This window comes from Arachis stenosperma, chromosome 3 (assembly GCF_014773155.1).
Source record: "Arachis stenosperma cultivar V10309 chromosome 3, arast.V10309.gnm1.PFL2, whole genome shotgun sequence".
Lineage (NCBI taxonomy): Eukaryota > Viridiplantae > Streptophyta > Magnoliopsida > Fabales > Fabaceae > Arachis > Arachis stenosperma.
In genome coordinates, this window is record NC_080379.1 from 102,023,618 (window position 1) to 102,036,994 (window position 13,377).

General features: G+C 40.5%; 2 non-coding genes across 2 annotated transcripts; one reads left to right on the top strand and one right to left on the bottom strand.

Annotated features, from left to right (window-relative positions):
* Positions 1-1,815: 1,815 nt before the first annotated feature.
* On the bottom strand, positions 1,816-1,923 carry LOC130972338 (small nucleolar RNA R71). The gene has a single exon (XR_009083523.1). It is a non-coding gene; the product is annotated as a small nucleolar RNA R71 (small nucleolar RNA).
* Positions 1,924-9,676: 7,753 nt separating this feature from the next.
* On the top strand, positions 9,677-9,784 carry LOC130972006 (small nucleolar RNA R71). Its single transcript, XR_009083210.1, has one exon. It is a non-coding gene; the product is annotated as a small nucleolar RNA R71 (small nucleolar RNA).
* Positions 9,785-13,377: the final 3,593 nt, after the last annotated feature.

A 13,377-nucleotide genomic window follows, 5' to 3' on the forward strand; every position in this document is an offset into this window, starting at 1 on the left:
GAATTCTCATTAAGAATTTTGATACATTTTTCCACTTAATTTTCGAAAAACACAAAAAAATCAAAAAAAAAATCATAAAACCCAAAAATTTCTTGTTTGAGTCTAGTGTCTCATCTTAAGTTTGGTGTCAATTGCATGCATTCATTCATGTGTCTTAGTGATCTTCAAGATGTTCTTGATGATTTCCGTGCTCTGATCTTTGAATTCTATTGACTTGAAGTGTTTTGTGTGTCTCATATGCATTCTCATTAGTGTTAGTAGTATACAAACTACTAAGTTTGGTGTCTGGCATACATTGTTATTTGATTTTAGTTGCATTTTGATTATTCTTTATTATTAAAAATCCAAAAATATTTTTAATTTGTGTCTTTTCAAGTCAATAATACAGAGAATTGAAGATTCAGAACATACAGCAGAGGAATTGCACAGAAAAAGCTGGGCGTTCAAAACGCCCAGTGAAGAAGGACAGACTGGCGTTTAAACGCCAGCCAGGGTGCCTGGTTGGGCGTTTAACGCCCAAAAGGGTATAGTTTTGGGCGTTAAACGCCAGAATGTGCACCATTCTGGGCGTTTAACGCCAGGATGGCTAAAGGGGGAAGATTTTGTTTTCAATTCAATTTTTTTTTTAAGTTTTCAGAATCTTTTCAAAATCAAATCTTTTTCAAATCAATTTTTCAATCAAATCTTTTTCAAAATCAATTTCTTTCCATTTTTAAAGATACTTGCTATCAATTAATGATTTGATTCAACATCTCAAGTATGTTGCCTTTTCTGTTGAGAAAGGTTTAATGTTTGAATCATATCTTTTCTTGATAGCCAAGTTATTAATTTCTAAAATCAAATCTTTTTAAAATTGTTTTCAAATCATATTTTCTCAATCACATTTTTTTTAAATAAAAAAAAAACCAATCATATCTTCTTAACCACATCTTTTTCAAAATAGTTTTCAATCAAATCTTTTTGATTTCTAATTTCAAAATCTTTTTCAAAAATCATTTTATTTCTCTCCCACTTTCATTTTCGAAAATTAAGTAATGTTTTTCAAAAATGTTTTCAAAATCTTTCACTTAATTTTCGAAAATTACTTCCCTTCTCCTCACATCCTTCTATTTATGGACTAACACTATTCCTTAATGCAAAATTCGAACTCCATCTCCTTTGATAAGTTCGAATTTTCCACTTCTGTCTTCTACTCTTCTTTTCCTCTGACACTTCAAGGAATCTCTATACTGTGACATAGAGGATTCCACATTTTCTTGTTCCCTTCTCTTTCTTATGAGCAGGAGCAAAGACAAAAGCATTCTTGTTGAGCCTGATCCTGAACCTGAAAGGACCTTGAAGAGAAAGCTAAGAGAAGCCAAAGCACAACCCTCTTTAAAGGACCTGACCGAATTCTTCAAAGAAGAAGAACACATGGCAGCCGAAAATAACAATGCCAACAATGCAAGGAAGGTGCTGGGTGACTTTACTGCACCTACTCCCGACTTCTATGGGAGAAGCATCTCTATCCCTGCCATTGGAGCAAACAACTTTGAGCTTAAGCCTCAATTAGTTTCTCTAATGCAACAGAATTGCAAGTTTCATGGACTTCCATTGGAAGATCCCCATCAGTTTTTAGCTGAATTCTTGCAAATCTGTGACATTGTCAAGACTAATGGGGTTGACCCTGAGGTCTACAGACTTATGCTATTCCCTTTTGCTGTAAGAGACAGAGCTAGAACATGGTTGGACTCTCAACCTAAAGAAAGTCTGGACTCTTGGGAAAAGCTAGTCAATGCCTTCTTGGCAAAGTTCTTTCCACCTCAAAAATTGAGTAAGCTTAGAGTGCAAGTCCAAACCTTCAGACAGAAGGATGGAGAATCCCTCTATGAAGCTTGGGAAAGATACAAACAATTGATCAGAAAATGTCCATCCGACATGCTTTCTGAATGGAGCATCATAGGATTTTCTATGATGGTCTCTCTGAACTATCCAAGATGTCTTTGGATAGCTCTGCTGGAGGATCTCTTCATTTGAAGAAGACGCCTACAGAAGCTCAAGAGCTGATTGAAATGGTTGCAAATAACCAATTCATGTACACTTCTGAAAGGAATCCTGTGAACAATGGGACTAATCAGAAGAAAGGAGTTCTTGAGATTGATGCTCTGAATGCCATTCTGGCTCAGAACAAGATATTGACTCAACAAGTCAATTTGATTTCTCAAAGCCTGTCTGGAATGCAAAATGCACCAAGCAGTACTAAGGAAGCTTCATCTGAGGAAGAAGCCTATGATCCTGAGAACCCTTCAATGGAAGAGGTGAATTACCTAGGAGAACCCTATGGAAACACCTATAATTCTTCATGGAGAAATCACCCAAATTTCTCATGGAAGGATCAACAGAGACCTCAACAAGGTTTCAACAACAATAATGGTGGAAGAAATAGGTTTAGCAATAGCAAGCCTTTTCCATCATCTTCTCAGCAACAGACAGAGAGTTCTAATCAAAACCACTCAAAGTTTCATGACTGAAACAAGGTCCTCCATTAGAAACTTGGAAGGACAAGTGGGTCAGCTGAGCAAGAAAATCACTGAACTCCCTCCTAGTACTCTCCCAAGCAATACTGAAGAAAATCCAAAAGGAGAGTGCAAAGCCATTAACATGGCCGAATTCTGGGAGGAAGAAGAGGCAGTGAACACCACTGAGGAAGGCCTCACTGGACGTCCACTGGCCTCCAATGAGTTCCCCAATGAGGAACCATGGGAATCTGAGGCTCAAAATGAGACCATAGAGGTTCCATTGGAATTACTTCTGCCATTCATGAGCTCTGATGAGTATTCTTCCTCTGAAGAGGATGAGTATGTCACTGAAGAGCAAGTTGCTAAATACCTTGGAGCAATCTTGAAGCTAAATGACAAGTTATTTGGAAATGAGACTTGGGAGAATGAACCTCCTTTGCTCACCAAAGAACTGGATGACTTGTCTAGGCAGAAACTGCCTCAAAAGAGGCAGGATCCTGGGAAGTTTTCAATACCTTGTACTATAGGCACCATGACCTTCAAGAAGGCCTTGTGTGACTTAGGGTCAAGTGTAAACCTCATGCCCCTCTCTGTAATGGAGAAGCTAGGGATCTTTGAGGTGCAAGCTGCAAAAATCTCACTAGAGATGGCAGACAACTCAAGAAAACAAGCCTATGGACTTGTAGAGGATGTTCTGGTTAAAGTTGAAGACCATTACATCCCTACTGATTTCATAGTCCTAGAGACTGGGAAGTGCATGGATGAATCCATCATCCTTGGTAGACCCTTCCTAGCCACAGCAAAGGCTGTGATTGATGTTGATAGAGGAGAGTTGATCATTCAAGTGAATGAAGAATTGGTGCGCGAAATTGTGAACTATACTTTTTCACAACTCTCATAATCCCTGGTAATGGCTCCAAAAACTTGGTGCGCTCAATACCATGGCATTACACAACTTCGCACAACTAACCAGCAAGTGCACTGGGTCGTCCAAGTAATAAACCTTACGTGAGTAAGGGTCGATCCCACGGAGATTGTTAGTATTGAAGCAAGCTATGGTCATCTTGTAAATCTTAGTCAGGCAGACTCAGATATATATGGTGATGAACGAAAATAACATAAAAGATAAAGATAGTGATACTTATGTACTCATTGGTAGGAACTTCAGATAAGCGCATGAAGATGCCTTCCCTTCCGTCTCTCTGCTTTCCTACTGTCTTCATCCAACCCTTCTTACTCCTTTCCATGGCAAGCTCGTATAGGGTCTCACTGTTGTCAGCAGCTACCTCCCATCCTCGCAGTGAAAGCTAATGCTCAATACTCTGTCACAGTACGGCCAATCACCGGTTCGGTTCCCTCCCCTACCGGAATAGAATAACTCTTTTGCGTCTGTCACTAACGCTCAGTAGGTTACAGGTTTGAAGCACGTCACAGTCATTCAGTCATTGAATCCTACTCAGAATACCACAGACAAGGTTAGACCTTCCGGATTCTCTTGAATGCTGCCATCAGTTCTTGCCTATACCACGAAGACTCTGATCTCACGGAATGGCTGGCTCGTTTGTCAGGCGAGCACTCGGTTGTCAGGCGATCAACCATGCATCGTGCAATCAGGAATCCAAGAGATATTCACCAAGCCTCAGATGCTTGTAGAACAAGAATGGTTGTCAGTCACCTTGTTCATGGGTGAGAATGGTGATGGGCGTCAATCATCACCTTCATCATGTTGAAGAACAAGTGATATCTTGGACAAAGAACAAGCGGAATTGAATGGAAGAACAATAGTAATTGCATTAATACTCGAGGTACAGCAGAGCTCCACACCTTAATCTATGGTGTGTAGAAACTCCACCGTTGAAAATACATAAGCATAAGGTCTAGGCATGGCCGAATGGCCAGCCTCCCAATGATCTAAGAACTAAAATGTTCAAAGATGATCTAGAGATCTAAAAGTGATCCAAAGATTTCTAAGTGATCAAAAGATTTCTATACAATAGTAAAAGGTCCTACTTATAAGAAACTAGTAGCCTAGGGTGTACAGAAATGAGTAAATGACATAAAAATCCTCTTCCGGGCCCACTTGGTGTGTGCTTGGGCTGAGCAATGAAGCAATTTCGTGTAGAGACTCTTCTTGGAGTTAAACGCCAGCTTTGGTGCCAGTTTGGGCGTTTAACTCCCATTTAGGTGCCAGTTCCAGCGTTTAACGCTGGGATTTCTTGAGGTGACTTTGAACGCCGGTTTGGGCCATCAAATCTTGAGCAAAGTATGGACTATTATATATTGCTGGAAAGCCCAGGATGTCTACTTTCCAACGCCGTTGAGAGCGCGCCAATTGGGCTTCTGTAGCTCCAGAAAATCCACTTCGAGTGCAGGGAGGTCAGAATCCAACAGCATCTGCAGTCCTTTTGAGTCTCTGGATCAGATTTTTGCTCAGGTCCCTCAATTTCAGCCAGAAAATACCTGAAATCACAGAAAAACACACAAACTCATAGTAAAGTCCAGAAAAGTGAATTTTAACTAAAAACTAATAAAATATACTAAAAACTAACTATATCATATCAAAAACATACTAAAAACAATGCCAAAAAGTATACAAATTATCCGCTCATCACAACACCAAACTTAAATTGTTGCTTGTCCTCAAGCAACTGAAAATCAAAATAGGATAAAAAGAAGAGAATATGCAATGAATTCCAAAAACATCTGTGAAGATCAGTATTAATTAGATGAGCGGGGCTTTTACTTTTTGCCTCTGAATAGTTTTGGCATCTCACTCTATCCCTTGTAATTCAGAATGATTGGCTTCTTTAGGAACTCAGAATCCAGATAGTGTTAATGATTCTCCTAGTAAAGTATGATGATTCTTGAACATAGCTATTTATTGAGTCTTGGCTGTGGCCCAAAGCACTCTGTCTTCCAGTATTACCACCGGATACATACATGCCACAGACATATAATTGGGTGAACCTTTTCAGATTGTGACTCAGCTTTGCTAAAGTCCCCAATTAGAGGTGTCCAGGGTTCTTAAGCACACTCTTATTTGCCTTGGATCACAACTTTATTCTTTCTTTTTCTTTCTTTTTCTCTTTCCTTTTTTTCGGTTTTTTTTTTCAATGCTTTTTCTTGCTTCAAGAATCATTTTATTGATTTTTCAGATCCTCAGTAACATGTCTCATTTTTCATCATTCTTTCAAGAGCCAACATTCATGAACCACAAATTCAAAAGACATATGCACTGTTTAAGCATACATTCAGAGAACAAAAATATTGCCACCACATCAAAATAATTAAACTATTATAAAATTCAAAATTCATGCAATTCTTTCTTTTATCAATTAGGCACGTTTTTATTGAAGAAAGGTGATGAATTCATAGGACATTCATAACTTTAAGGCATAGACACTAAAACACTAATGATCACAAGACACAAACATGGATAACCATAAGCATAAAAATCGAAAAACAGAAGAATAAAGATCAAGGAAATCAAGGAACGGGTCCACCTTAGTGATGGCGGCTCTTTCTTGCTCTTGAAGATCCTATGGAGTGCTTGAGCTCCTCAATGTCTCTTCCTTGTCTTTGTTGCTCCTCCCTCATGATTCTTTGGTCTTCTCTAATTTCATGGAGGAGAATGGAGTGTTCTTGATGCTCCACCCTTAGTTGTCCCATGTTGGAACTCAATTCTCCTAGGGAGGTGTTTAATTGCTCCCAATAATTTTTGTGGAGGAAAGTGCATCCCTTGAGAAATCTCAGGGATCTCATGGTGAGAGGGGTCTCTTGTGTACTCCATCCTTTTCTTGGTGATGGGCTTGTCCTCATCAATGGGGGTATCTCCTTCTATGTCAACTCCAACTGAATAACAGAGGTGATAAATGAGGTGAGGAAAGGCTAATCTTGCCAAAGTGGAGGTCTTGTCCGCCACCTTGTAGAGTTCTTGAGCTATAACCTCATGAACTTCTACTTCTTCTCCAATCATGATGCTATGAATCATGATGGCCCGGTCTATGGTAACTTCGGACCGGTTGCTAGTGGGAATGATTGAGCGTTGTATGAACTCTAACCATCCTCTAGCCACGGGCTTGAGGTCATGCCTTCTCAATTGAACCGGCTTTCCTCTTGAATCTTGCCTCCATTGTGCGCCCTCTTCACATATGGTTGTGAGGACTTGGTCCAACCTTTGATCAAAGTTGACCCTTCTAGTGTAAGGATGCTCATCTCCTTGCATCATAGGCAAGTTGAACGCCACCCTCACACTCTCCGGACTAAAATCCAAGTATTTCCCCCGAACCATAGTGAGATAGTTCTTTGGATTCGGGTTCACACTTTGGTCATGGTTCTTTGTGATCCATGCATTGGCATAGAACTCTTGAACCATCAAGATTCCGACTTGTGAATGGGGTTGGTAAGAACTTCCCAACCTCTTCTTCGGATCTCATGGCGGATCTCCGGATATTCACCCTTTTTGAGTGAAAAGGGGACCTCGGAGATCACCTTCTTCAAGGCCACAACTTCATAGAAGTGGTCTTGATGCACCCTTGAGAGGAATCTATCCATCTCCCATGACTCGGAGGTGGAAGCTTTTGCCTTCCCTTTCCTCTTTTTAGAGGTTTCTCCGGCCTTGGATGCCATAAATGGTTATGAAAAGCAACGCTTTTACCACACCAAACTTAAAATGTTTGCTCGTCCTCGAGCAAAAGAAGAAAGAAGAGAGTAGAAGAAGAAGAAATGAGGAAAAGGGAGAAGGTGGTATGTTCGGCCAAGAAGGGTAAGAAAGGGTGTTTAGGTTGTGTGAAAATGAAGAGTTGAAGAAGGGTATTTATAGGAGAGAGGGGGGTAAAGGTTCGGCCATTATGGGTGGGTTTGGGAGGGAAAGTGGTTTGAATTTGAAGGGTGAGGTTGGTGGGGTTTTATGAAGGATGGATGTGAGTGGTGAAGAGAAAGATGGGATTTGATAGGTGAAGGGTTTTTGGGGAAGAGGTGTTGAGGTGATTGGTGAATGGGGGAAGAAGAGAGAGAGTGATGGTAGGGTCCTGTGGGGTCCACAGATCCTGTAGTGTCAAGGAAAAGTCATCCCTGCACCAAATGTGGCTCAAAATCACGTTTTGAGCCATTTCTGGCGTTAAACGCCGGGCTGGTGCCCATTCCTGGCGTTTAACGCCAGGTTCTTGCCCTTTACTGGCGTTTAACGCCAGTCTGGTGCCCCTTTCTGGCGTTAAACGCCCAGAAGGGTGCCAGACTGGGCGTTAAACGCCCAACAGCTAGCATTACTGGCGTTTGAACGCCAGTTTCTTCTCCTCCAGGGTGTGCTGTTTTTCTTCCTGTTTTTCATTCTGTTTTTGCTTTTTTCATTGTTTTTGTGACTTTTTATGATCATCAACCTACAAAAAAGATAAAATAACAAAAGAAAATAATTAATTATAAAACATTGGGTTGCCTCCCAACAAGCGCTTCTTTAATGTCATTAGCTTGACAGAGGGCTCTCATGGAGCCTCAGAAATGCTCAGAACCGTGTTGAAACCTCCCAACACCAAACTTAGAGTTTGAATGTGGGGTTTCAACACCAAACTTAGAGTTTGGTTGTAGCCTCCCAACACCAAACTTAGAGTTTGACTGTGGGGGCTCTGTTTGGCTCTGTTTTGAGAGAAGCTCTTGATGCTTCCTCTCCATGATGATAGAGGGATATCCTTGGGCCTTAAACACCAAGGATTCTCCATTCACTTGAATGATCAACTCTCCTCTATCAACATCAATCACAGCCTTTGCTGTGGCTAGGAAGGGTCTGCCAAGGATGATGGATTCATCCATGCACTTCCCAGTCTCTAGGACTATGAAATCAGTAGGGATGTAATGGTCTTCAATCTTCACCAAAACATTCTCTACAAGTCCATGAGCTTGTTTTCTTGAATTGTCTGCCATCTCTAATGAGATTCTTGCAGCTTGCACCTCAAAGATCCCTAATTTCTCCATTACAGAGAGGGGCATGAGGTTTACACTTGACCCTAAGTCACACAAGGCCTTCTTGAAGGTCATGGTGCCTATGGTACAAGGTATAGAAAACTTCCCAGGATCCTGCCTCTTTTGAGGCAGTTTCTGCCTAGACAAGTCATCCAGTTCTTTGGTGAGCAAGGGGGGTTCATCCTCCCAAGCCTCATTTCCAAATAACTTGTCATTTAGCTTCATGATTGCTCCAAGGTATTTAGCAACTTGCTCTTCAGTGGCATACTCATCCTCTTCAGAGGGAGAATACTCATCAGAGCTCATGAATGGCAGAAGTAAGTCCAATGGAATCTCTATGGTCTCATTTTGAGCCTCAGATTCCCATTGTTCCTCATTGAGGAACTCAGAGGGGATTGGTACACGCCCACTGAGGTCTTCCTCAGTGGCGTCCTCCTCCTCTCTTTCCTCTCCATATTCGGCCATGTTGATGGCCTTGCACTCTCCTTTTGGATTTTCTTCTGTATTACTTGGGAGAGTACTAGGAGGGAGTTCAGTAACCTTCTTGCTCAGCTGACCCACTTGTCCTTCCAAATTTCTGATGGAGGACCTTGTTTCATTCATGAAACTTTGAGTGGTCTTTATTAGATCAGAGACCATTGTTGCTAAGTCAAAAGTATTCTGCTTAGAACTCTCTGTCTGTTGCTGAGAAGATGATGGAAAAGGCTTGCCATTGCTAAACCTGTTTCTTCCACCATTATGTTATTGAAACCTTGTTGAGGTCTCTCTTGATTCTTCCATGAGAGATTTGGGTGATTTCTCCATGAAGAATTGTAGGTATTTCCATAGGGTTCTCCTAGGTAATTCACCTCTTCCATGGAAGGGTTCTCAGGATCATAAGCTTCTTCCTCAGATGAAGCTTCCTTAGTACTGCCAGGTGCATTTTGCATTCCAGACAGACTTTGAGAAATCAAATTGACTTGTTGAGTCAATATCTTGTTCTGAGCCAGTATGGCATTCAGAGTGTCAATCTCAAGAACTCCTTTCTTCTGACTAGTCCCATTGTTCACAGGATTCCTTTCAGAAGTGTACATGAATTGGTTATTTGCAACCATTTCAATCAATTCTTGAGCTTCTACAGGCGTCTTCTTCAGATGAAGAGATCCTCCAGCAGAGCTATCCAAGGATATCTTAGATAGTTCAGAGAGACCATCATAGAAAATTCCTATGATGCTCCATTCAGAAAGCATGTCTGAGGGACATCTTCTGATTAATTGTTTGTATCTTTCCCAAGCTTCATAGAGGGATTCTCCATCCTTCTGTCTGAAGGTTTGGACTTCCACTCTAAGCTTACTCCATCTTTGTGGTGGAAAGAACTTTGCCAAGAAGGCATTGACTAGCTTTTCCCAAGAGTCCAGGCTTTCTTTAGGTTGAGAATCCAACCATATTCTAGCTCTGTCTCTTACAGCAAAAGGGAATAGCATCAGTCTGTAGACCTCAGGGTTAACCCCATTAGTCTTGACTGTGTCACAGATTTGCAAGAATTCAGCTAAAAACTGATGAGGATCTTCCATTGGAAGTCCATGGAACTTGCAATTCTGTTGCATTAGAGAAACTAATTGAGGCTTAAGCTCAAAGTTGTTTGCTCCAATGGCAGGGATAGAGATGCTTCTCCCATAGAAATCAGGAGTAGGTGCAGTAAAGTCACCCAGCACCTTCCTTGCATTGTTGGCATTGTTGTTGTTTTCGGCTGCCATGGGTTCTTCTTCTTTGAAGAATTCGGTCAGGTCCTCTAAAGAGAGTTGTGCTTTGGCTTCTCTTAGCTTTCTCTCAAGGTCCTTTCGGGTTCAGGATCAGCTTCAACAAGAATGCCTTTGTCTCTGCTCCTGCTCATATGAAAGAGAAGAAAAAGAAAATGTGGAATCCTCTATGTCACAGTATAGAGATTCCTTGAATTGTCAGAGGAAAAGAGAAATAGAAAGAAGAAGGAGAAGAAGAATTCGAACTCTAAGTAGATAAGGTTCGAATTGTGCATTTAGAAGGAGTGGTACTCCATAAATAGAAGGATGTGAGAAGGAGGGAAGAGGATTTTCGAAAATTCAATTAAAAGATTTTGAAAACATTTTGAAAATTTGATTGATAATTTTCGAAAATTGAAAGTGAAAAAGAAATCAAGTAATTTTTGAAAAAGATTTTGAAATTAGAAGTCAAAAAGATTTGATTGAAAACTATTTTGAAAAAGATGAGGTTGAGAAGATATGATTTGAAAACAATTTTAAAAGATATGATTTGAAAACAATTTTAAAAGATATGATTTTAAAAATTAATGACTTGCCTAACAAGAAAAGATATGATTCAAACATAAAACCTTCCTTAACAGAAAAGGCAAAAAATGTTCAATCAAATCATTAATTGTTAGTAAGTATCTTTGAAAGGAAAGAAATTAATTTTGAAAACATTTGATTGAAAAGATTTGATTTGAAAAAGATTTGATTTTGGAAAACTTAAAAAAAATTGATTTGAAAACAAAATCTTCCCCCTAGCACCATCCTGGCGTTAAACGCCCAGAATGGTATACATTCTGGCGTTTAACGCCCAAAATGCTACCTTTTTGGGCGTTAAACGCCCAACCAGGTGCCCTGGCTGGCGTTTAAACGCCAGTCTGCCTTCTTCACTGGGCATTTTTGAATGCTCAGCTTTTTCTGTATAATTCCTCTGCAGTGTGTTCTGAATCTTCAATCCCTTGTATCATTGACTTGAAAAGATACAAATTAAAAATTTTTTTTGGATTTTTAATAATTAAAATGCAACAAGAATCAAATAACAATGCATGCAAGACACCAAACTTAGCAGTTTGTATACTACTGACACTAATGAACTGAAAATGCATATGAGACACACAAAATACTCAAGTCAATAGAATTCAAAGATCAGAGCAAGAAATCATCAAGAATTACTTGAAGATCCTTAAGACACATGAATGAATTCATGCAATTGACACCAAACTTAAGATGAGACACTAGACTCAAGCAAGAAACATAAAATCTTTTTGGTTTTTTTATGATTTTGTAAATTTTTTTGTGTTTTTCGAAAATTAAGTGGAAAAAGGTATCAAAATTCTTAATGAGAATTCCAGGAATCAGTGCAATGTTAGTCTAAGACTCCGGTCCAGGAATTAGACATGGCTTCACAGCCAGCCAAGCTTCCAAAGAAAGCTTCGGTCCAAAACACTAGACATGACCAAAGGTCAGCCAAGCCTTAGCAAATCACTGCTCCAAAAGCAAGATTGATACGAAATCAACAAGCTCTTGTGGTGATAAGTTGAAACCTCGGTCCAATCAGATTAGACATGGCTTCTCAGCCAGCCAGATTTCAACAAATCATCATGAAACTCTAGAATTCATCTTCAAGAATTTCGAAAAAAAAAAATACCTAATCTAAGCAACAAGATGAACCGTCAGTTGTCCAGCCTAAACAATCCCGGGCAATAACACCAAAAATTTGATGTTGTTGCCGGATCTTGGCACTGATGTTACCAAAGGCTTGCTCAAACTAGAACAATCCCCGGCAACGGCGCCAAAAACTTGGTGCGCGAAATTGTGAACTATACTTTTTCACAACTCTCATAATCCCTGGTAATGGCTCCAAAAACTTGGTGCGCTCAATACCATGGCATTACACAACTTCGCACAACTAACCAGCAAGTGCACTGGGTCGTCCAAGTAATAAACCTTACGTGAGTAAGGGTCGATCCCACGGAGATTGTTAGTATTGAAGCAAGCTATGGTCATCTTGTAAATCTTAGTCAGGCAGACTCAGATATATATGGTGATGAACGAAAATAACATAAAAGATAAAGATAGTGATACTTATGTACTCATTGGTAGGAACTTCAGATAAGCGCATGAAGATGCCTTCCCTTCCGTCTCTCTGCTTTCCTACTGTCTTCATCCAACCCTTCTTACTCCTTTCCATGGCAAGCTCGTATAGGGTCTCACTGTTGTCAGCAGCTACCTCCCATCCTCGCAGTGAAAGCTAATGCTCAATACTCTGTCACAGTACGGCCAATCACCGGTTCGGTTCCCTCCCCTACCGGAATAGAATAACTCTTTTGCGTCTGTCACTAACGCCCAGTAGGTTACAGGTTTGAAGCACGTCACAGTCATTCAGTCATTGAATCCTACTCAGAATACCACAGACAAGGTTAGACCTTCCGGATTCTCTTGAATGCTGCCATCAGTTCTTGCCTATACCACGAAGACTCTGATCTCACGGAATGGCTGGCTCGTTTGTCAGGCGAGCACTCGGTTGTCAGGCGATCAACCATGCATCGTGCAATCAGGAATCCAAGAGATATTCACCAAGCCTCAGATGCTTGTAGAACAAGAATGGTTGTCAGTCACCTTGTTCATGGGTGAGAATGGTGATGGGCGTCAATCATCACCTTCATCATGTTGAAGAACAAGTGATATCTTGGACAAAGAACAAGCGGAATTGAATGGAAGAACAATAGTAATTGCATTAATACTCGAGGTACAGCAGAGCTCCACACCTTAATCTATGGTGTGTAGAAACTCCACCGTTGAAAATACATAAGCATAAGGTCTAGGCATGGCCGAATGGCCAGCCTCCCAATGATCTAAGAACTAAAATGTTCAAAGATGATCTAGAGATCTAAAAGTGATCCAAAGATTTCTAAGTGATCAAAAGATTTCTATACAATAGTAAAAGGTCCTACTTATAAGAAACTAGTAGCCTAGGGTGTACAGAAATGAGTAAATGACATAAAAATCCTCTTCCGGGCCCACTTGGTGTGTGCTTGGGCTGAGCAATGAAGCAATTTCGTGTAGAGACTCTTCTTGGAGTTAAACGCCAGCTTTGGTGCCAGTTTGGGCGTTTAACTCCCATTTAGGTGCCAGTTCCAGCGTTTAACGCTGGGATTTCT